The following is a 26,353-nucleotide window of genomic DNA, read 5'->3' on the forward strand; positions in this document are numbered from 1 at the left end:
CTTTCCCCTCTCCATGGTCTGGTTAAATTCTTTTAAAAGGATTAAATGGTTGCAGCTACATTAAGTGCCCATCAATAGGTGAATGGATAAAGAAGTAGTATATATATACAATGGAATATTACTCAGCCATAAAAAGGATGGACTCTTGCCTTTTTGACAACATGGATGGACCTAGATGGACCTAAGTGAAATAAGTCAAACAAAGACAAATGCTGTATGATTTTACTTACATGTGTAATCTAAAAAACAAACAAACAAATGAACAAACACAACAAAACAGAAACAGAGTTATAAGTACAGAGAACAAACAGGTGGTTGCCGGGGAGTGGGGGCGGGGAGGAAAGAAATAGGTGAGGAAGATTAAGAGGTACAAACTTCCAGTTGTAAAATAGATGAGTCACGGGTATGAAATGTATAGTGCAGAAAATATAGTCAATAACTATGTAATATCTCTGTATGGTGACATATAGTAACTAGACTTATAGTGGTGATCATTTTGAAATGTATAGAAATATCAAATCACTGTGTTATGGAACAGGAACTAACATGGTGTTGTAGGTCAATTATACTTCAAAAAGAAACAAACAAACAGACAAATTCATAGAAAAAGAGATGAGATTTGTGGTCCCCAGAGGTAGGGAGGTGGAGGGAGGGGAATTGGATAAAGCAGTCCAAGTACATACTACCAGTTATAAGGTTAATAATTACTAGAGATGTAATGTACAACATGATAAGTAAAATTAAAATTGCTGTATTTTGTAAATGAAAGTTGTTAACGCTCCTGAGTTCTCACCACAGAGAAAAAAAATGTTTCTATTTCTTTAATTTTGTATCTATATGAGATGATGGATGTTCAGTAAACTTAGTTTGGCAATAATTTCAGAATGTGTGTAAGTTAAATCATTATGCTGTACTTAAACTTATACAGTGCTGTATGTCAATTATATCTCAATAAAACTGTAAGAGAAAAATTAAATTAAATATAATTGAATTGTGGAGATGAAATTGGAGTGAAGTAACCGGGAAAAAAACACCCATTTCTCTGAATATTTAACAGTTAAGAAATAGCTTGAAGTTATAAGACAACGATGAGATGATCAGGGGGTGCAATGAGCATTGGCCAATAGGATTTTGGTCAATAGTTTACACACAGGGAGAAATAACACTTTGAAAATATGAGTCAGAAAGTGACTAAAGTATCAGGAGTAGATAACCAGCACTGTCCAGGCTTCAAATCTTACTTAATCACTCAGAATAATTTTAGAGTTTTCACATAGGTGACAGCATGTTTTATCATTGATATAATTTCTTAAGGCTTACCAAAGCAACATCTAAGTGACTAAAGATTCAAATTGGCTAATAGCATGAAAAATTTGGAAACATAATTAATCAGAATACTATTTACATCATGAGTTTCATCATCTGTTATAACTCTTGCTGCTAAAGGTAATCTGTTTGAATTTCTACAAGTGTTTTGTTTTTTCTTAATGTTATAATTTAATAGCACAGCTAACATATTATTATATACAGATATCTGCAATTAAGTTACAGAAACTTACACAGCTACTTATTGTTTTTGTTTCCTTTCACCCAAAATATAAATTAAATTCTACACAAATAATTTTCTAATAATTCTTCCTGCTGTGAATATTACTTTAGCCCCATGGTGAACAATAACATTTATACACATATCTTATTCATATTGTTACTTCAGTGAATAAATTTAAACTAGCAGTTGATCAGTTAGGTCTGTCATCATGCACAAACTGTTTATAGGAGTCTACTGCACAATGTTTCTCTAGTCAAAATGGTCTATATGTTTGGAGAAAGTGAAGAAAAGGGAGGAAATATGCTCTTTCCAAGGTGAGGAAATAATCAGTTAACTGACGTATTCATTCCTTATCCAGTTAGTGTAATAAAGACTGTTTCAAAACATGTACAATTTGAAGTCAGATCTTATTATTATAATAGTAAGTGTTCACCAAAGGTATTTTAAGAAACAGACACGAACAAAGAAAGTATAAATCCTGGACAAACCCATCCAACACATGCACTGCTGAGCAGTCTGTAAGTATTGCGGTTACCTCTAGTCTTTCATTGTTTACTTGGCTGAGAGGTTTGGCTCTGCTCCTAGTCTGCAAAGTAAATAGTTCATCAGAGTCTCTGATAAGTGCTATGAAACCTCCAAGTCACCAGCTTCCACTCCCACCTGACACGGCTCTGCCTTAGCTTTCAGCAACAAAGACTTGCTACCTGAAAGCTCCAACTTTGCTCTTTCTCTCCCAGGTACCCACTCTGAACCTTGTAGCTCTTTCCTACTAGTGACAGGGATCTGAACTTGTGTCCAGAACATCGAAGTGGAACTGTGGGCTATATACTTCCTTCCGGTTCAGGACCAATGGTGGCTGGTCATTCTCACCTGGTCTCTGGTTTTGATTCTATTCCAATTGCCTGCTAGGGCTGTAGGTTCTTCAACTGGCCCTCAGGCCATTACTAGTTTCTTTAACTTCTGGGTCTTGATCACATTTTAGAAATGCTTCACATAATCTTCTGCGATTGGTTCACTCACCCAATGTTGAGACATTTTGCCACTGCTTAGAAATCACATTGCCATGCCCCATCAACTAATCTTCGGTTAAGACTCTTCAACATCAAGCCTACATTTGAGTTGAATTTTTCTGCATTAATTTTGACGTGTGGTTTGAACTGTTCCAATCCTTTGTGTCTGTTGGCTTTCCCCAATGCCTGGTCTTAAGAGCCTTAGGCAACTTCTCTTTGAACAGAAGCTTTTAAGAAGCCGGGGGGCCATGGCAGCAAAAAATATGAGTGGTCTCTGCCTAAATACTTACATCCTATAGACTTCCACACTAATCAGTCATGGAATACAATCTATCCTAGAAATTAAACACTGCATATATGCATCCCAGTTAATCTGTCCATTCTATGCTGTAAGCCAGTAACTCCAATTCTGGGATTACTGTGGTGGATTCTTATATGCTATAAACTTCCCACTTTCTGGAGCTATACCCCAATGGACAATTCCAGAGTTTGAGAACTTAGCCCCCAGGAAAGGTCCTTGTTTGTAGAGGAAGTGGAATGACCTCTAGATATAGGGGCATAAAACTTTTGGACTGAAGAATACACATCACAGACCTCTGTAAGATCAGAATGGACAGATCTGAGAGGATAGTTAAGTGGCTGCTAAAGGAATTCCTCAACCATCTTGCTAAAGAAGACATTAGGCAAAAAGCCTCTGTTAGCTTAGTTAGTCCATTGGGAGCTGTCTTGGCCTTTGCTCTAAGATTGATCCTTTACCTTTATTCCCTTTTTTTCCCTTAGGTATCCTTCTCAGTCAGACCAACGTCCCTGCTCTCTTTGTTCTATCCCTGATTTTCTATTTTATCTCTCTTATATAAGTTCTGCTTGTTATTTTCCTTTTGTGAGTAGCCTCAGCCTATCCATACAAACTAGAATTGCAGTTTCCACCTCTGGTTGCCTGGCTCTCAACCAAATCTGCTACTTCTGATTATTGTAGGTAATTGTAACACCTACAACAGACCTTGGCTACACCCCTCACATCAACTCTGACTTGGCCAAAACTTTCTGGGCATTTAGGATAGTAGGGATGTATTATTACATATATACATTATACATAATATACATATATACATATATGTATATACATATATATATATGTATACATATATATGTGTATACATATATATGTATATACATATATACATATATATACATATATACATAATACATATGTATTATTATATATACATTACATATATATACAAAATATACCTCTATATTTGGAGGTAATTTAACCTACTGATGGCAATAAGCATATTCAAGGAAAAATAAAATTTTGTCAGATATCTTAGTTTTTTTTTTAAGCTACCATTTTGTTCAGATGATTCCTTAGTTCCAGTTTTTTTTTTGTTTCAAATTAATAATTCTCTTATTCGACCGTATTATTTTAATGCAGCAGAAGCCATAGTTTTCAGGATATGGAACAATTATATGAAACTAAGTTCTTCAGGAAAATCAAATATTTTGATTGTTTTTCGTAACTATGTAGAGAATGTGAGGCTTAGACTTTAAAAAACAAAATGTAGAGTTGTTTGTATAGCAATCAATAGAAATTAAGAATTCTCAACCCTTTTCATTCTTTTTCCTTTTCTCTTTGATGAAATTGTTAGGTTAGAAGCTCCACTATGAATAAGAAGACATTCTGAGCATTCAGAGGACTGACCTACTAGACACTTTTTTCCTTTGCTGTTTGGTCCAGGGTCCATAAAAAATTGATGTTCTCTTCTCAGGTAACATGCTTATTTTTATCTACATGAAACTCATTGATCTCCTTCCAATTTGGTGTTAGCCTCTTTATTCCACTATCATTCCCGAGGTAACAAATGATATTTTCATAGGCATGGCTAGTAATCAATACAGACAAGCTCTGCTCATTGATCTGAGGAAGACTTTGATCTAGAAAATCACCAATTATGGCTATTTAAAGTAGATTCAATTGGATTAGGTAGAACAAAAAAGAACTGAAATGTACAGTATTTAATAGTTTTAAAACCTAGAAAGACATAAAGTTAAATATAAGTCCTCTTAATGAATAAGGGTTAATTTTCATTCTTTCAATTTTAAATGAAGATTTTCCTGCACATTCCACTTTATTTCTGAATTTTTTATGTCTGTATAATGTGATACTCTTATAAGGGACATCCTAGGTACTAGGTAATTGACGATTTGCAGTGAGTTTCTGACAACCTTCAAATCCTAATTAATAAAAATAGATTCAGCTTAAATATTGATATGCTAAGCATTAGTCTTATTTTAACTGAAAAAGGTGGACTTCTGGTCCCAGCAAATTAAGTCTTTAATGGTATGCAGGCTACCTGGTTGATTGATCTATTACATTTTCGAGTGGAACTTGGAGTTACTATTATTTTCAGGCTATGGCCAAATACGAATTCGAAATGAGAATGTGGATTGTTTCTTGCCTACATAAGACTAATTATTCCCCAGAGTACAATCTATATTACTTAATGTACAGTGGCCTATACTGCTTCTGAAGACCATGAATCATGAAATATACTGAAAGTAAAAGGTAGAGAGCCCAGCTGTGTTTTCCCCTCTGTCTCCTCCTGTGTGCAAGGAGTCCTGAATTCTGGCAGAAGATATATCCTAAAAGGCATTTAATTTGTGGTTTTCAATGCAGGTTATATAGGAGAGAGACCTGGATTCTGATCCCAACTCAACTCATCTCAACTTAATTTGCTGCCTATGCAGCTTGAAAGATTATTTAAACTCTTTTTCTCTAGTTTCCTTGTTCATAATAATAGTAGCCATCTCATAGGTTTTGAGACTTAAAGAAATTAATACTTAATAATAACAATACTTAATGCTTATAATTATTTATTCAGCAGTTACTATGTGGTGAGTAAAGTTCTAAACCCTTTAAATTATTTAATCCCCTCGACAACCCTATGAATGACATACCCTTTCTCTCTCCATTTTATAGATAAGGAAATAACCATAGAGAGTTTAAAGTTTTCTGCACAAAGTCATAAGCTAGTAAATTGTCAAGTGATTACTAAAATACAAATAGTTTCATCTCAGAGCCTGTCCTCCTAATCATTACTAGATGCACGCAGATATTTAGGACAGGAAGTAGCACATAGTAAGCTCTTAATATATGAAGAATACTGAATGTTAACAAATGTAAATAATACATGCCCCAAATTTCAGAAACTATTTCAACGTTCAGATTTAAATTAAAATAGCTTCACACCTAGCTTTAAAACAATTTCTTATTTCTGTAGGTTTAGAATCCTGCAGAAAAGTCCAGAGGCTTCTCTCCTTTTAGTGCTTACTATGGGCATTTAATTTGTAAGTTAGGTTCTTTGTCTTTGATGCTCTTAACCATCTCCATCCGCCATCCACTTCTTCCTTCTTGTCTGTTTTCTTCCCTAGATATCTACTTTCTTTCTAATCTTTGCGTTTTAGAGTTCAGCTAATTTTTGATAAAGTGTTAGGGGGGCATCTGTTTATTTTCATTCCCAGCATTCATTCACCTGTTTTTTTTTTTTTTTTTTTTTTTTAACCTCGGCCTAATTCCATCTGAGAGAATATCCTCTCACCCTCTCTTAGTTTCTGGGCTTCTTTAGTTGGGTTGACCACACTCCAGTCTCCAAGGATGACTTTGTGACATGTCAGGGTAGATACATTACCCAGGTCAGGTCAGTGGGAGGTTCAGGGATGGGTATATGAACTAATCACAGCCAATGAGATATTGTTGGAATATCTGGAAACAAAGTAGTTTGATTTTTTTCTTTTACTGGGCTTGAAGTTGTGAGGACATAAAATATGGAGCTGCTATGCCATGTGTAACCATCAGAGGGATGCTTCTCTGAGACTGGAGTCAAGAGAGCAGTAGAAATAGATAAACACAGCCCTGGTGGTATCAAGCTGTGGTTAACATCTCCTATAGACATTTCCATAGTGTGATCCAATAAGTTCTCCTTTTGCTTAAGCCAGGTGAATTAAGTTTTCTTTCACTTACAACTGAAAGAGTTTTAACTGAGACAGTTTCTTGATGCTTTAATAGAATATTTTTTAAGACTCAAAAGGATAAAGTTATAATATTGGTATGTTAGTGGGTTTGGATAGTTTCTGTGGGGTACATGTTGGAGCCCTATAGGATAATTGTAGAGGTAGCAATAATAGATAATGAAATTATTGATCCCTTTCTCCATCTTCCTTTTGGTCGGAACCCTTTTCAAGAATTACTTCATATCAATAAGTAGTCCTAGGAGCTTCTGCAGGCTTCTTGTTATTGTTCCCCCGGGGTTCAAGCAGTAATAAAAGAAGAACAATTTTATCCTTGGAGACTTTACGTCTTGCTCACTCACTCCCAGGGCTGGCACTTTTAAGTGAATATCTTTCAAGTATATCAAATGTCTCTCTTGATGCTACAGGCTACCAATCTAGAAAACTTCATGCTTTTAAGCCCAGACAGTTTTCTCCCTGGCTATATTCCCTGGGCCTGGAATACAGACTGATTTAGAAATTCTGCAGCTGCCTTAGGAAACTTATGGGTAGATGAAGAAAGACAATTAAGGAAAAAAAAAAAAAAAAGCAAAGACTAAAGGCCAACTTACTGAGGACTGCAGAGGGAAGAGATGGGAAGAATCTAGGTTCTTACTGACAGCACGGAGTTAAAAAATTATCAACCTAGAATTCCTCATCCACTGGACTTCTGATTCTATGGGAGCAGTAGACAATTGTCTTTCTTTTTAACTATCAAAAATTTTAATCCTTTTTCTATGCTAGGACGTCCTCCTTCTTATTAGGTAGAGCCAGCCCTATATTAGAAAACTAAAGTTGCTACATACTCACTTTCCCATATTCCCTTGCAGGTCAGACTGCAAGCTAGACTCTGCACTAGATCTTAACAAGAGCCAGTGACATGAACGAGCATGGACCATGAAGATAGCACTTTGAGTGAGAGTAGTGGAACCAGCAGTGAATATGTTCACTTTCCAGGGGCAACTGGGCAGCATTGCTGGCCTCAGTATCCCAAGTTCAGTTTTGGTGGTGCCAGTGGTGAAAACTGGACTGTCTATGCCCACCGGCAATGACAATGGTGTTTTCATGGGACAAGGTTTGCAAGGTTTGGCTTCGAGATGTTTTTTCTCTTAAATCATCTAGAGTTGATTTTTATCACCTACAACTAAGAACCTTCTGTGATATAGAGAGGTAATACATTTTTAGTATTCTTTTCAATTGTTTCTTATTGTTAAGCAGTTGGCTTCCTGTTATTTTTGCAGCTAAATAAATTTTCTACATGTATCAACTAATATCTCAACAAGCATGAGTCTCTAATATCTACACGGCACATGCTGTTACAGTTACCAGGAAAATAAAAGACAGAATTTCTAATCAGGAAACAAACTTCCCAGTTCTGGTAACAATAAATAAATAAATAGAATGATTACTAATTTCTCCACATAGATAGTCACCAGGTTTACTTACATGATGGTATCTTAGGCAGAAATCATAATGTATTTCTTAATACAGTGGAAGAGTTATTTATTATCACTTTCTTTCAAAGTCTTATCTAACTAAGACTTAATGCTCCTGGTTATAATATGTCTTTAATGAGTTCTTTTATTTTATTCTAATTTTGAGACACTGTACTCTCTGACTTAACCTGCGGCTAAAATTGAGTATCGAAATCCCCACTGTGGTTTCTGGCTCATCAGAAAAAACACTGATTCTATGGGAGCATGATGATTCTTAATCTTCACAAGAGAACTACAATTTCTTGTCAAAGTTTGTTAGAATTAATAATATAATAATAATTATTATTAATAAAACTGTGATTCAGAAATTTTTCCTTCATGGTCACTTTTTTCTAAGATAAGTTCCTTTATTATTTATTACCTAAGAAAAGGCCAGGAAGATGGTAAATACAGTAATGTGAAATGAAGAAAAGATCCTGCCGTCTTTTAGGCTACATTGATTTAAAATGCATCACTGACAATATCACCATCATTCAAAGTACTGTACTTTAGTCAGGTGGCAGGCACTATTTGCAAATGCAGAGCTCATCAGAGAGGGCTTCTTCTTTTTTTTTTTCTTTCAGTCCCACCAAATTCTTCTATTCCATTAAAACAATGAATTAGAAAAATTAAGAAAAACAGCCTGAAGCTGCCTCTTTTGTTCTTTAATATACAGTACTTCTACTGAGGGTTTCAAATGGAATTTATTCACATGTCAGATGTATGGGATTGGACTAACCTCATTTTGAAAAGTTATGTATTCTTCATTACTCTTCTACCCGTCTCTGAATGCTTTAACTGGTATGTTGTTAGGTTTTATTGGATGATATCTGATCAAAGTAGTTCTAATTTATAACTTTTGTTTTCTTTTTCATATTAGGGCTTGTTTGAGATGAGCTACTATATTTATCCTGGGCCATTCCTTTTAAGGTTAAGAAAAGAATTTTTGCCTTTCCCTTTGTGCTGTTTATTCATGTAAATTCAATAAAAATAAAAGATACAGAGGTGAGTTTCTTGAAATAGTTATGATGTTAGAAAGCATATTTTATGAAATATTTCTTTTGATTATGAAAAAATAATCTATAAAAGTTTAAATATAATTTGTAGTTTATACATATAAGCAACACACATGCATAAAAAAGTATCGGAGTTATGTATCGTATACTTACTTTAGAGATGTAAGAAACAAAATGATGCACCCTATTTAACATTTTAAAGCAAAAGATAAAAGAGCAAGCTATTACTTCATTACATAAAAATGGAGTTAACTAGTACTGGGAATGGCAAACTAAGGTCCACAGGCTTGTTACCTGTTTTTGTAAATGTAGTTTTATAGGAACACAGCCATGTCATTTGTTTACATGTTGTCTTCAGCTTTTCTATGGCTGCATTCTCCTTAAAAGGGCAGAAATGAGTAGTTGCAACAGAAACCATAAGGCCCCAAAACCCTAAAATATTTATTGTCTGGCCATTTAAAGAAACAGTTTGCTGGGCTTCCCTGGTGGCTCAGTGGTTGGGAGTCCGCCTGCCGATGCAGGCGACACGGGTTCGTGCCCCGGTCCGGGAGGATCCTACATGTCACGGAGCTGCTGGGCCCGTGAGCCATGGCCGCTGAGCCTGCGTCCGGAGCCTGTGCTCCGCAATGGGAGAGGCCACAGCAATGAGAGGTCCGCGTACCGCAAAAAAAAAAAAAAAAAAAAAAGGAAACAGTTTGCTGACCTCAGACCTATCTAGCACATATATTGGTATACCAACATTCCTTAAATTTATAGGTGGAATGTGGTAGCTGTCACATTTTCTGAGGGTAAATTATAAATATATTTTATTTTCAGATTACAAGGCGTGAGACTGCAACGAGAGTCAGTGTGTAAAAGAAAGTAACATTATGTGTCAAAATGCTCCACGTCGATAGTATAAACCTCTACCACTTGAGATAAACTATAGGAAACTTTCTGTTAGACACTGAAGGAGCTATTCATCATCTCTACAAAAGATCTAACTTCATACAGTTGAGAGCACAAAGTGTCAGCCATTCCACCAAGAACCTTATTCTAATGTAAAAAGGCAGAAAGACCCCTGCAAGCTAATGGGAGGTCTATAGACTGCTCTTTCATGAAACTCATTCTCTGGAGGGATGAGTCCAGAGAACCAGGGAAAAGTGAGAACATTTTTCAGTTAATCTGCTTTTTACTTTCATACCTTGCTTTGGTTCTGTATTCATCCCATGATTTAAAAAAAAATTTTAATTCATCAAGAGCTGTATACAGTACCATTAAAATAATCTTTCAATATTTAGATTTCCTGTAAATAGCAACTTCACCCCTTGAAAAACCAGTTCTATTAGTTATGATTTTACATTTGCTTTGCTATCACTGATTGTTTGAAATATTATTCCATTATCTCCATCTCTTTTTTACTCAGTGTTTTAGACTTCATTGTTTGGAATTGTTCAGATATATTTTTATTCTAATAGCCACTGACCTTCATCTGGGCTACTTAACAGGTATTAATAAACATAGTTGTTCTTTTAAAAAAGAAATCCTCCTTCAATTAGGCATCTATGTCTCTAATGAGAGCATGAAATTTGCAAAAATATGATATTGCTATTTTCAATATGTAACTGTCTGCCCTGGTTAAAGATCTAATCTCTATGTTTCTTTGACCTCATAACCTTTTACCTCAACTTTAAGTCTGTGTTCCATTTAAAAATGTAAATATTATTAGTGCATATAGGAAAGATCATCTCTGTTTGAAAATTGCATATAAATAACTCCAGAGGACTGGAAAGAAGCCTATGCTAGAATCATTGCATAAGGATTAGATCTGTATTACATTAACTGCAGAAAGAGGGAATTTCATATATTAACATATAGAGAACTGGTGAGGAGGTTTGAGCCAAAATTTATAAACAACACAGAAGTGAGCCAGTCAATGAAGCTTATGTTGAAAGATCTTTTCTCCATCCTTGCCTCTCTGAATTTTAAGTATCATATGAGTTGTTAAGTATCAATACAGTCAAGTGATTAAAACAAAATGAAGGTTCTGCTTATGCTTTGGAATACTGAGATAGCTGACAACTTGAGTCCATGGGTTTAATTTCCATCCTGTTACATATCTCCTGAAATGACCAAAGGAATATAAAAATAGACACTAATCTGCATCAGTTAAAGGACCAGAGAAGGGTTATCATTTCCATTGTCAGAAATAGCAGCGTATTTCTGCTAGATTTAGTGCAGATGAAATGACAAGGCACTGAAGTCTGGTTCAAAATTCCTCTCCGGAGAAAATGGTTCAGACTCTTAGGAAGCAATCAGTGGATGGGCTGGCAGACCCCCCTGTCACCTTTTTAAATTGGAAGCATGAACATTGGAGGCAAGGAGAATCTATGGGGCAGATGGGGAGTTTAAATTTGGGATCATTTTTACTGTTTTAGAGGAAAAGCATTTCCATTCAGTTGTTTGAGGGAGGCCTGGCATGTCCTTGTTTTCCTAGCAGAGATAATAACAATACTTAATAATTATAGAGAGTTTATTATGTGCCAGATACTTTTCTAAATGCCTAATATGAATTATCACAATTAGTACTCCTATTGACCCTGGAAGTAGGTACACTTATTAGACCAATTTCATACGAAAGTAAACTAAAGCATAGAAAGCTCAAGTATCTTACCCAAAGTAAAACAATAAGTGAAAGAACCAAGATGTCCACTCTGGCAATCTGACTCGAGATGATGCCCTCAGATATGATTTTATATGGTCTCCTAGAAAGTCAAGAATGCCACTAACTATATTGGCTTCTCAATGATGCACAGAGAATTTCACTGGATATAGTATGGCTAGGTTTGCCAGATGTGGCAAACAAAATATACGGGATGCCCAGGAACATTTGTATTTCAGATGAACAATGAAAAAATTTTTACTGCAATTGCATTTTCCCATGTACTTTGGTTCATACTTGTTGTTTATCTTACATTAAAATTTAACTGAGCATTCTGTATTTTATCTGTCAACCCGAGGCATGGATCTTGCATGACAAGGAGGCAGCCCGGCCAGGAGGAGCACAGGAGCAGCTTCATGATACACTTGGCCAGGAGGTCGGGCAGAAACACCAAAGGACTTTATCCTGGTGCACTAGCTTCACCAAATAGAGAAGAAACTACACAAGAGCTACTTCCTTTGCTGTAAAGTTCTGTATTTGAATTGCCCTTTGCTTCTCTCAGGAAGCAAGGTTCTACACTGCTGATGTAAATTTGCATTTACCAGCCCTTCATCTGAACAGCTAACAGCAGAAATCTTGGAACAACCAAGAAAATAATACAGGGGACCCAAAAAGAGAGGTTGTCTTTATGGAAAGACTTCCAGCTGGATTTCTCTCTCTTCTTTCAAGAATAAGCGAACTTCTGGGAAGATGGCGGAATAGTAAGACGCGGAGATCACCTTCCTCCCCACAGATACACCAGAAATACATCTACATGTGGAACAACTCCTACAGAACACCTACTGAACGCTGGCAGAAGACCTCAGACCTCCCAAAAGGCAAGAAACCCCCCCACGTACCTGGGTAGGGCAAAAGAAAAAAGAATAAACAGAGACAAAAGGATAGGGACAGGACCTGCACCAGTGGGAGGGAGCTGTGAAGGAGGAAAGATTTCCACACACTAGGAAGCACCTTCGCGGGCTGAGACTGCGGGTGGCGGAGCGGGAAGCTTCGGGGCCGTGGAGGAGAGCACAGCAACAGGAGTGCGGAGGGCAAAGCGGAGAGACTCCCGCACAGAGGATCAGTGCTGACCGTGCCACTTACCAGCCCGAGAGGCTTGTCTGCTCACCGGCCGGGGCGGGGGGGGCCTGGAGTTGAATCTCGGGCTTCGGTTGGAGCTCCGGGAGAGGACTGGCGGCGTGAACACAGCCTGCAGGGGGTTAGTGCGCCACGGCTAGCCGGGAGGAAGTCCGGAGAAAAGTCTGGACCTGCCGAAGAGGCAAGAGACTTTTTCTTGCCTCTTTGTTTCCTGGTGCGTGAGGAGAGGGGATTAAGAACGCTGCTTAAAGGAGCTCCAGAGACGGGCGCGAGCCGCCGCTAACAGCGCGGACCCCAGCGACAGACATGAGATGCTAAAGCTGCTGCTGCCGCCACCAAGAAGCCTGTGTGCGAGCACAGGTCACTCTCCACACCTCCACTCCTGAGAGCCTGTGCAGCCCGCCACTGCCAGGGTCCCGGGGTCCAGGGACAACTCCCCCGAGAGAACGCACGGCGCACCTCAGCTTGGTACAACGTCACGCCAGCCTCTGCTGACGCAGGCTCGCCCCGCCCCCCGTGCCCCTCCCTCCCCTCAGCCTGAGTGAGCCACAGCCCCCGAATCAGCGGCTCCTTTAACCCCGTCCTGTCTGAGCGATGAAGAGACGCCCTCCGGCGACCTACACGCAGAGGCGGGGCCAAATCCAAAACTGAACCCCGGCAGCTGTGCGAACAAAGAAGAGAAAGGGAAATCTCTGCCATCAGCCTCAGGAGCAGCGGATTAAAGCTCCACAATCAACTTGATGTACCCTGCATCTGTGGAATACCTGAATAGACAACCAATCATCCCAAATTGAGGAGGTGGACTATGAGAGCAAGATTTATGATTTTTGCCCCTTTTCCTCTTTTTGTGAGTGTGTATGTGTATGCTTCTGTGTGAGATTTTGTCTGTATAGCTTTGCTTCCACCATTTGTCCCAGAGTTCTCTCCATCCTTTTTGCTTTCTGTTTTTTTTCTCTTAATAATTATTTTTTTATTTTAACAACTTTATTATATTTTATCTTACTTTATTTTATTTTACTTTATCTTCTTTCTTTTTTTCCTTCCTTCCCTCCTTCCTTCCTTCCTTCCTCCCTCCCTGCCTCCTTTCTTTCTTCCTTTCTTTCTTTCTTTCTTTCACTCTACTTCTACTAATTCTTTCTTTCTACTTTTTCTCCCTTTTCTTCTGAGCGGTGTGGATGAAAGGCTCTTGGTGCTGCAGCCAGGAGTTAGTGCTGTGCCTCTGAGGTGGGAGAGCCAACTTCAGGACACTGGTCCACAAGAGACCTCCCAGCTGCACATAATATCAAATGGCGAAAATCTCCCAGAGATCTCCATCTCAACACCAGCACCCAGCTTCACTCAATGACCAGCAAGCTACAGTGCTAGACATCCTATGCCAAACAACTAGCAAGACAGGAACACAACCCCACCCATTAGCAGAGGCTGCCCCAATCATAATAAGTTGACAGACACCCCAAAACACACCACCAGACGTGGACCTGCCCACCAGAAAGACAAGATCCAGCCTCATCCACCAGAACACAGTCACTAGTTCCCTCCACCAGGAAGCATACACAACCCACTGAACCAAACTTAGCCACTGGGGACAGACAGCAAAAACAACGGGAACTACAAACCTACAGCCTGCAAAAAGGAGATCCCAAACACAGTAAGATAAGCAAAATGAGAAGACAGAAAAACACACAACAGATGAAGGAGCAAGATAAAAACCCACCAGACCTAACAAATGAAGAGGAAATAGGCAGTCTACCTGAAAAAGAATTCAGAATAGTAATAGTAAAAATGATCCAAAATCTTGGAAATAGAATGTAGAAAATACAAGAAACATTTAACAAGGACCTAGAAGAACTAAAGATGAAACAAACAATGATGAAAAACACAATAAATGAAATGAAAAACACTCTAGATGGGATCAATAGCAGAATAACTAAGGCAGAAGAACGGATAAGTGACCTGGAAGATAAAATAATAGAAATAACTACTGCAGAGCAGAATAAAGAAAAAAGAATGAAAAGAACTGAGGACAGTCTCAGAGACCTCTGGGACAACATTAAATGCACCAACATTCGAATTACAGGGGTTCCAGAAGAGGAAGAGAAAAAAAAAGGGACTGAGAAAATATTTGAAGAGATTATAGTTGAAAACTTCCCTAATATGGGAAAGGAAATAGTTAATCAAGTCTAGGAAGCACAGAGAGACCCATACAGGATAAATCCAAGGAGAAATATACCAAGACACATATTAATCAAACTGTCAAAAATTAAATACAAAGAAAACATATTAAAAGCAGCAAGGGAAAAACAACAAATAACACACAAGGGAATCCCCATACGGTTAACAGCTGATCTTTCAAAAGAAACTCTGCAAGCCAGAAGGGAGTGGCAGGACATATTGAAAGTGATGAAGGAGAAACACCTACAACCAAGATTACTCTACCCAGCAAGGATCTCATTCAGATCTGATGGAGAAATTAAAACCTTAACAGAGAAGCAAAAGCTGAGAGAGTTCAGCACCACCAAACCAGCTCTACAACAACTGCTAAAGGAACTTCTCTAGGCAAGAAACACAAGAGAAAGAAAAGACCTACAATAACGAACCCAAAACAATTAAGAAAATGGGAATAGGAACATACATATCGATAATTACCTTTAATGTAAATGGACTAAATGCTCCCACCAAAAGACACAGATTGGCTGAATGGATACAAAAACAAGACCCATATATTTGCTGTCTACAAGAGACCCACTTCAGACCTAGAGACACATACAGACTGAAAGTAAGGGAATGGAAAAAGATATTTCATGCAAATGGAAACCAAAAGAAAGCTCTAGTAGCAATTCTCATATCAGACAAAATAGACTTTAAAATAAAGACTATTAGAAGAGACAAAGAAGGACACTGCATAATGATCAAGGGATTGATCCAAGAAGAGGATATAACAATTGTAAATATTTATGCACCCAACATAGTACCACCTCAATACATAAGGAAAATACTAACAGCCATAAAAGGGGAAATTGACAGTAACACATTCATAGTAGGGGACTTTAACACCCCACTTTCACCAATGGACAGATCATCCAAAATGAAAATAAATAAGGAAACACAATCTTTAAAAGATACATTAAACAAGATGGACTTAATTGATATTTATAGCACATTCCATCCAAAAACAACAGAATACACATTTTTCTCTATTGCCCATGGAACATTCTCCAGGATAGATCATATCTTGGGTCACAAATCAAGCCTTGGTAAATTTAAGAAAATTGAAATTGTATCAAGTATCTTTTCCGACCACAACGCTATGAGACACTATCAATTACAGGAACGCTATTAATTACAGGAAAAGATCTGTAAAAAATACAAACACATGGGGGTTAAACAATACACTACTTAATAACGAAGTGATCACTGAAGAAATCAAAGAGGAAATCAAAAAATACCTAGAAACACATGACAATGGAGATACGACGACCCAAAATCTATGGGATGCAGCAAAAGCAGTTCTAAGAGAGAAGTTTATAGCAATACAATCCTACCTTAAGAAACAGGAAACATTTCGAATAAACAACCTAACCTTGCACCTAAAGCAATTAGAGAAAGAAGAACAAAAAATCCCCAAAGTTAGCAGAAGGAAAGATAATCATAAAAATCAGATCAGAAAAAAATGAAAAAGAAATGAAGGAAACGATAGCAAACATCAATAAAACTAAAAGCTGGTTCTTGGAGAAGATAAACAAAATTGATAAACCATTAACCAGACTCATCAAGAAAAAAAGGGAGAAGACTCAAATCAATAGAATTAGAAATGGAAAAGGAGAAGTAACAACTGACACTGCAGAAATACAAAAGATCATGAGAGATTACTATAAGCAACTCTATGCCAATAAAATGGACAACCTGGAAGAAATGGATAAATTCTTAGAAAGGCACAACCTGCCAAGACTGAATGAGGAAGAAATAGAAAATATGAACAGACAAATCACAAGCACTGAAACTGAAACTGTCATTAAAAATCTTCCAACAAACAAAAGCCCAGGACCAGATGGCTTCACAGGTGAATTCTATCAAACATTTAGAGAAGAGCTAACACCTATCCTTCTCAAACTCTTCCAAAATATAGCAGAGGGAGGAACACTCCCAAACTCATTCTATGAGGCCACCATCACCCTGATACCAAAACCAGACAAGGATGTCACAAAGAAAGAAAACTACAGGCCAATATCACTGATGAACATAGATACAAAAATCCTCAACAAAATACTAGCAAACAGAATCCAACAGCACATTAAAAGGATCATACACCATAATCAAGTGGGGTTTATTCCAGGAATGCAAGGATTCTTCAATATACGCAAATCAATCAACGTGATACACCATATTAACAAATTGAAGGAGAAAAACCATATGATCATCTCAATAGATGCAGAGAAAGCTTTCGACAAAATTCAACACCCATTTATGATAAAAACCCTGCAGAATATAGGCATAGAGGGAACTTTCCTCAACATAATAAAGGTTATATATGACAAACTCACAGCCAACATCGTCCTCAATGGTGAAAAACTGAAAGCATTTCCACTAAGATCAGGAACAAGACAAGGTTGCCCACTCTCACTACTCTTATTCAACATAGTTTTGGAAGTTTTAGCCACAGTAATCAGAGAAGAAAAGGAAATAAAAGGAATCCAAATCGGAAAAGAAGAAGTAAAGCTGTCACTGTTTGCAGATGACATGATACTATACACAGAGAATCCTAAAGATGCTACCAGAAAACTACTAGAGTTAATCAATGAATTTGGTAAAGTAGCAGGATACAAAATGAATGCACAGAAATCTCTGGCATTCCTATACACTAATGATGAAAAATCTGAAAGTAAAATCAAGAAAACACTCCCATTTGCCACTGCAACAAAAAGAATAAAATATCTAGGAATAAACCTACCTAACGAGACAAAAGACCTGTATGCAGAAAATTATAAGACACTGATGAAAGAAATTAAAGATGATACAAATAGATGGAGAGATAAACCATGTTCTTGGATTGGAAGAATCAACATTGTGAAAATGACTCTACTACCCAAAGCAATCTACAGATTCAATGCAATCCCTATCAAACTACCACTGGCATTTTTAATAGAACTAGAACAAAAAATTTCACAATTTTTATGGAAACACAAAAGACCCCGAATAGCCAAAACAATCTTGAGAATGAAAAAAGGAGCTGGAGGAATCATGCTCCGTGACTTCAGACTATACTACAAAGCTACAGTAATCAAGACAGTATGGTACTGGCACAAAAACAGAAAGATAGATCAATGGAACAGGATAGAAACCCCAGAGATAAACCCACGCACATATGGTCACCTTATCTTTGATAAAGGAGGCAGGAATGTACAGTGGAGAAAGGACAGCCTCTTCAATAAATGGTGCTGGGAAAACTGGACAGCTACATGTAAAAGTATGAGATTAGAGCACTCCCTAACACCATACACAAAAATAAGCTCAAAATGGATTAAAGACCTAAATGTAAGGCCAGAAACTCTCAAACTCTTAGAGGAAAACATAGGCAGGACACTCTATGACATAAATCACAGCAAGGTCCTTTTTGACCCACCTCCTAGAGAAATGGAAATAAAAACAAAAATAAACAAATGGGACCTAATGAAACTTAAAAGCTTTTGCACAGCCAAGGAAACCATAAACAAACCAAAAGACAACCCTCAGAATGGGAGAAAATATTTGCAAATGAAGCAACTCACAAAGGATTAATCTACAAAATTTATAAGCAGCTCATGCAGCTCAATAACAAAAAAAAACAAACAACCCAATCCAAAAATGGGCAGAAGACCTAAATAGACATTTCTCCAAAGAAGATATACAGACTGCCAACAAACACGTGAAAGAATGCTCAACATCATTAATCATTAGAGAAATGCAAATCAAAACTACAATGAGATATCATCTCACACTAGTCAGAATGGCCATATCATCAAAAAATCTAGAAACAATAAATGCTGGAGAGGGTGTGGAGAAAAGGGAACCCTCTTGCACTGTTGGTGGGAATGTAAATTGATACAGCCACTGTGGAAAACAGTACGGAAGTTCCTTAAAAAACTACAAATAGAACTACCATATGACCCGGCAATCCCACTACTGGGCATATACCCTGAGAAAACCATAACTCAAAGAGTCATGTAGTGAAATGTTCATTGCAGCTCTATTTACAAGAGCCCAGAAATGGAAACAACCTAAGTGTCCATCATCGGATGAATAGATAAAGAAGATGTGGCACATATATACAATGGAATATTACTCAGCCATAAAAAGAAATGAAATTGAGCTATTTGTAATGAGGTGGATAGGCCTAGAGTCTGTCATACAGAGTGAATTAAGTCAGAAGGAGAGAGACAAATACCGTATGCTAACACATATATATGGAATTTAAGAAAAAAAAATTGTCATGAAGAACCTAGGGGTAAAACAGGAATAAAGGCACAGACTTACTAGAGAATGGACTTGAGGATATGGGGAGGGGGAAGGGTAAGCTGTGACAAAGCGAGAGAGAGGCATGGACATATATACACTACCAAACGTAAGGTAGATAGCTAGTGGGAAGCAGCCGCATAGCACAGGGAGATCAGCTCGGTGCTTTGTGATCGCCTGGAGGGGTGGGATAGGGAGGGTGAGAGGGAGGGAGACGCAAGCGGGAAGAGATATGGGAACATATGTATATGTGTAACTGATTCATTTTGTTGTGAAGCAGAAACTAACACACCATTGTAAAGCAATTATACTCCAATAAAGATGTTAAAAAAAAAAAAAAAGAATAAGTGAATGAGAAACACCCAAGTGGAGATTGCCAAGAGATTCTGCAGTATGAAAGAAACCATCCCTATGAAGTGTCTACTTTTATTTTTTTTTTAATCTACAGAAAGTAGAAATGTTTGACAGAGTCAGCTTTGAACTATCAAAAATTCAATGAAATCAAGTATTAGTTGATCTCCTACTATGGATGTGACATGCTCTGGTGATATTAAACTGAAACAGAGGCCTTGCCGTCAAAGAAATTTTTGTAAAATAAATTTTAATAAAATTAATGAAATGTCAAGTGCTGAGGAATGAATGAATGAATGAATTGATTGATCAATCAATAAATCAGTAAACCAACCAAAGGAAAGGAGGAGGAACTTTATGTAGGAGGTGGCTGTAAATAGGATGACTGCTTTCTAAACCCCTCTACTGTGCCTAGAAAGCTGAAATCAACTCCCAGACTCTTTTGCAGCTTAAATTCTGGTTATGATTTAGGCTTCAAAAGTTTAATGGCTCTGGGTAATATTTAAAGGCAAAAATGTGGCAGTTGCCTCAATTCTACTGCAGGCAAGTCCATAATAGAGATATCTGGGTTTTGGCAACAACATTAATAGACACCCTAGTGTCTGGATGATATCTTTGTGGCTGTTGAGAGGCAGGTGTGTCCATTTTCTTCAGGCTGTCCGACAGTTCTATGAACAACTTAAGATCCTATAATAAATCTCTTTGGCTTTAACTACCTGGAATGCTATTCCATTTTCCACACTGTACTGTGATGGATGCAGTCACTGGTACATGAAACACTCAGAAAATTACAATATGTGATTAGCTCCCTGAAGTAGTTACATTTGAAGGTGACAGTGATCTTGTTAGCCTTAGAAGGAGGACACATAGTGACGAAAATTTACTTAAATCATAATCATCATTAAGGGAAAACATGAGTCTCTGTTGCTGGTCATTGGCACTCAGCAACCTACAAAACCATTGCCAGGGAGGTGCAGCCAGGAACTGGGACAGGTTGATTATATTGGATTCCTCCAATATGGAAGAGGAAGTGGGTGTACTGACTAGTGAGTGTACTGGCTGATTTTGGATATGGATTTTGCTTTACTGCCTACTTTGTAAAGCAGCATTTTTCATTTACTGAATAGTTTACTTTTTAAATCATGGTTTTACCACACAACACAACTCCTGACTGGCCATGACATTCATTATATAGAAGAAATAGGAGAGAAAGTGGGCTGACTCCCAAGGGATTCACTATTCTTAGCATGTGCTCAGAAACAAGGGGCGTTTTGTAAAGATAGAACAGACCATTGAAAACAAGTCAATATACCTTGTTAGAATAGAATGTTTCCCTACAGGATGACATGTGCTTTCAGCCAGCAAATGATGTGCATTCCTTTTTCTCTTATGGTTGGAACACACTTGTCTGGGCACTAAGGGGTAGAAGTATTGCTGCTAATGGCATTTCTGCTCTGGTACATTTAATGACCTACTAACAATATTTTTGTTCCTCATTTCTGTGGCTTTGCTTATGATGGTTTAGAGGACTTGGTACCCAAGAGATGAATCCTTCCACCAGGAACACATCAATGGTTTTTTCAATTGAAAGTTGAGATCGCCACCTTTTAATACGGAGCTACACATGCCACTGGGCCAATAGAAGGGGGATTGTTGTGTTTTCTGGGGTGATTAATTCTGACTACTAAGGGGAAATGGGGTTGCTGTTATTATGTGGGGCAGGGAGAAGCATACCTTCAACTCAGGAAATCCTCTAGCACTCATTATGGTTCTGCCAAGTCCAATTTTAAAACTTAATGGAACAGCATGTAGGATCAGTAAAGGCTTGTACACCTTAGCTGTGAAGGTTTGGGTCACTCCACCAGTTAAAAATCCCAGCTCGTTATGTTGCCCAAGGAGAAAGAGACCTGGGAAAGGGTTTTGGAAAGAGGAAAGTTATAAATAAAAATTAAAACCTGGTGATCAATTTTAGAAACAAAGACTAAAACAACTACTCATATTATCTTCCTTATGCGCTTGTATCTATAGCATTTTCCCTGAACAATTTTATTTTCCTCATCATTTTCTCTTATCATTTTATATAGGGCATACTAGTGTTAGTTTACTTTGTAATTTTGTCCATAAGTTAATGAATATCAAGGTGGGACTGTGACTGAATGTGGGAAATGAATATCACCAGTTTGTGGATGCAGTGACTAATGGGATTTTAGGCCTCCTTTTGTAAAGAGAAGGTGAAAGCATTTTCATTTGTAAATTGAAAGCTACAGTAGTGCAGGATGTATTTCGCTGTTCTCTTGCTGTCATCTGAAAGGTTAAGTTGGAAAGAAGGACTTGATGAAATTTGAGTATCCAAAGCAGTAAATTGAGGTAGATATGGTGGCTCAGTATTCAACATCCATCTAAACGCCTCTCAAGGTTTTTTCTGATACTGCAGATACTAGAAAACTAAAAACCACATTTTTTTTTTTTTTTCTCACAGAGCCACAACAGCTAAGTTGCTGGATATGAATAAGATTCCACCACTCAGATACACTCTAACGAGATTTGGAAGGTAGAAGTGAAACAGAATATTTTTCTATTTTTACTGACAAGTATGGTCAGAGGCATGTGCTTTATTTTCTGCCGCACCATTAGCAGAGTCCCAGGGCCTGGTCACAAGATTTGTGAATGTCAAAGCAGGATGTATGGCATCTGTTTTGCTGTACAGACTGCAACATGGATAGCATTGGTTTGGAGCTGGTATCAGGACAGTTTCCTCATGGTGGTGCCTTAATGATTGATCACAGTGGTTTCTGGTTTGTTTTAGTGGCAGCGCAGTTCTGCAGCAGCAGCAGCCATGATCCACACTGGAAAATGGCTCTCTGATTAAACAGGAAGTTTCATCTACCATGGTGACCAGGTTCTTCAGTGTGGTTACAGAGTCACTCCTGAAATCTCAACCTGAGATTTGTTTCTTCAGATATTCAGGCAATTCTGTAAGCCAGATACACTATAACACATCCATTTTGACTTAAGCTAGGTAGAGTGAATTCTGTTTTCCGAGACAGAGCCTAAACATGCAAAAAGCTTGACCACAGAGGTTGAGATGAGAAGCAAAGAGACATAAGAACAGGCTGAAAAAAAGACCTGTAGAGGAAATTAGGATTGCAAGGTAAAAATATAAAATTTAAAACTTTAAATTTTCATCAAATGAAGTAAAGATTAGAAGAAACACTGTAGAAAACTGAATAGGGATGTGACAGACAGACTTAAGAAACCCTCCTGAGAACAGAAAAGATTAAGACATGAAAACAATAAAACAATGTAGTAGACACAAATGTCAGGAGATATTAAATATGTGGATATTAAGTTTTACATAAAGAGAAATCATAATTAAAGAGAGGGAAAAGATTACTACAAATGGGATAAGACAGGGCAAACAACAAAAAAAGCAAATTTAATTCAGAATACTATAGACCTGGCTGTATAGGACACAAGGTCTCCTCCAGAGTTTCAGGTAAAATTTCCTGATGACATGTCTGAATTTATTAAATATTCATTAAAGATGAATAAACATTACGCAAACATCCAAGCTCAAACAAAAACCATCTTCCAAATACCCCAAAAGGAATAAATTCTATTTTACACAAGAAGACAATAAAATAATCTTTTGCTCTGTAACATTCAGTAACAACACATAAAGAAATAATGTGTACAAAATTTTGATGGAAACATTTTTATGAATTAAGAACTATAAACCTAACCAAATTGTGTATAGTCATTAAAAGGAGTTCATAATAACTCAGAGGTATGCCACCTACAGACCTCTCCTGAATCTTGAAAGTAGTTATTCAATGATCAATGGCAGTCAACCAAGATGAGCCAAAGTAAATAAATGAAGACTATGGTAGGTATAATATAAAAGGTTGGGGTCGTGAACATCAAAACCCTGATTACAAAATAGAAATTAAAGTTGTAAAAAGCCTTACTTGAAAGTAAAGATAAATAATGTAAAAACCGGGCTTCCCTGGTGGCACAGTGGTTGAGAGTCCACCTGCCGATGCAGGGGACACGGGTTCGTTCCCCGGTCCGGGAAGATCCCACATGCCGCAGTGAGGCTGGGCCCGTGAGCCATGGCCGCTGAGCCTGCGCGTCCAGAGCCTGTGCTCCGCAATGGGAGAGGCCACAACAGTGAGAGGCCCGCGTACTGCAAAAATATAAATAAGAATGTAAAAATCATAGTTTAATTTTAATAAATGTGATGTTTATGTGTCCATAGAGTTAAGTGGATAATATATTAGGATATAAAGTTTGGTTTAATATGTTCCAAAAAACACCCTTTATTAGACCACATTGCCATAAATTAAAAACTAAGTACTTTGACATGAAAAGGGGGGAAAACTTCTAAATAACTCCTTGTACAAAGAAAAAACTTAAGACTTTTATTATATAATATTCAGGAGAAAAAAGAAATGAAAACATTGCAAACTAAGACATATGCAACCAAAAATATGTATAGAGATAAATTCATCAATTTAAAAGCTTTAATTATTTAGCAAGAAAAATAAAATAAGTAAACTGAACACTTTTTCCAGAGGTTAGAAAAAACAAAATCAAAGTAAAGAAAAACAAAAGAATTGGATTAAAAAGTACAAAAGCAAAATTTACAAATTCATAAAGGCAACAGTAGAATTGTCATCCACAATTTGGACCTAAAAGTAATACACAAACTCACAATAAAATATGTTTATTGTAATCAAAAAAGCAGGTGATACAATAGAGGAAAAGGAATGTGCAAGTCACAAATCTGAAACTGGGAAAACAAAGACCTAATTCTATTTTATTCTAAAGTGATCTATTTAAAAGCAATGTTAAAAATATTTTTTATTTAATCTATTTAAAAAGCAATCATTAATTACTATACTCAACACTAAAATAAATTGGAAAGATATATGAAATGTGACAGAAACTTTTAAAGACTGGAATAAACAGGAAGATAAATCATATTCCTGGGTAGAAAGACACACAATTATAAAAAGTATAATCTTCCTCAAATTAATTGCTTATATAAATTAAAATATCAATTTTCTTTGTGTATGATTCTAAAATTTTGTCAAGAAAAATCAAGTAAAACTATACAAGATTTTAAAATGAAGACTAATAAAGGCTATAAAGTGCATTATAGGCACAATATTTATGAATATAAAGCATCAACATATAGATAAAATACAAGTGTTTTATAAAAGCAACTGTTAAGTGGGTGGAGAAATAAGCATTAGCACACACTGAGTGGGACTGAGAATTGGTGCAACATTTCTGAAGATTAACTAGAAAAATATTTATTTTAAAATTATGTATTATATTTATCTCGGAGATTCTATGCCTAGAAATTTTCTTAATGAATATACTTGTATAATTACACCAATACATGTGTATATAAAGTTGATCATTACTTATTAGTAGTAATGGCAAAATTATAAGGGAATAAAAAATATGAGGTAAATAAAAGTAAAGTTCAAGGAAAGTAAGTAATATAAAACACATTTGTAGGGAATTGTTTAAATAAATTTTAATTTATCCATACAAAGGAGTATAATATAGCCATTTAAAAAATGAATCTGAACTATCTGTGCTAATAAAAAAATCTTTGATATATATTCTGAAGTTGAAAACAGCAAAATTCAGAACAATATTTTAGTGTGATTTCATATGTATATTAAAAAACAATTTGTATTATATCTCTTATATAGTGATGTAAGGCATGAAAGTTTATAGGAATGAGGCCATTCTAAGTCCTTGAATCTTATGCCTCTTGTGCAGGCAGTGACAGAAGTTCCTGTCTGATATTTTCAACATGTATATTGCTGCATTTATTAAAAATTTTTAAATAACATTCTTACATGACTTAAAAAATAGTGTTTTACATGTATTGAAGAAATTAGAGATTAATACACAGACTATAACACCCAGACACAGATTGCTTCTATCAGGATCAGGTGTTCTCAAATACTCTTAGTGAAAATAGCAAAGCTTTCTGGAGTACAACTTGGCAGAATTAATCAAAAGCATACAAAATGTTTTTACGCTTTCATCCAGTAAATTTACATCAAGTAATGAAACAATAAATTACTAGATATTTGTATAATTATTATTCATTTAAGTGTTACTTACAAAACTGAGACATAAAGATAACAAAAATGTACAACAATTAATTAAATGAATTATGGAATGCTCCTATAATATGTTATTAATAATATAAGAAAATTCTCCTCATATATTGTTTTTAATAGATTTATTTACCTGTAATTCACATACATAAAATTTACCCACTTAAAGTGTACAATTCAGTGATTGTTAGTATATTCACAGAATTGTGCAATCATCACCAGTATCTAATTTAAGAACATTTTGTCACCTCAAAAAGAATCCTATACCCACTAGCAATTATTCCCTATTCTCTCTAACTCTCCCACAGCACTAGGAAACCAATAAATTACTTTCTGTCTCTATATCTATAACTGACTATTTTGGACATTTCACATAAATTAAATCAAACAATATGTGGCCTTTTGTATCTGGCTTCTTTCACTTATCATAACATTCTCAAGACCGATCCATGTTGTAGCATGTATCAGTACCTCATTCCCTTCTATTACTGA

General features: G+C 36.6%; 1 long non-coding RNA gene across 1 annotated transcript in view; it reads right to left on the reverse strand.

Annotated features, from left to right (window-relative positions):
* The window catches only part of LOC132430708 (uncharacterized), a 29,115-nt gene extending 5,287 nt beyond the window's left edge, over positions 1-23,828 (reverse strand). Inside the window, exons 1-2 of the long non-coding RNA XR_009520551.1 lie at positions 23,684-23,828; positions 21,450-21,622 (exon numbers count right to left, since the gene is read on the reverse strand). This is a non-coding gene — a long non-coding RNA (uncharacterized lncRNA). The remainder of the gene's footprint in view (positions 1-21,449; positions 21,623-23,683) is intronic.
* Between the last annotated feature and the right edge of the window lie 2,525 nt (positions 23,829-26,353).

This window comes from Delphinus delphis, chromosome 9, assembly GCF_949987515.2.
Source record: "Delphinus delphis chromosome 9, mDelDel1.2, whole genome shotgun sequence".
NCBI classification, from domain to species: Eukaryota; Metazoa; Chordata; class Mammalia; order Artiodactyla; family Delphinidae; genus Delphinus; species Delphinus delphis.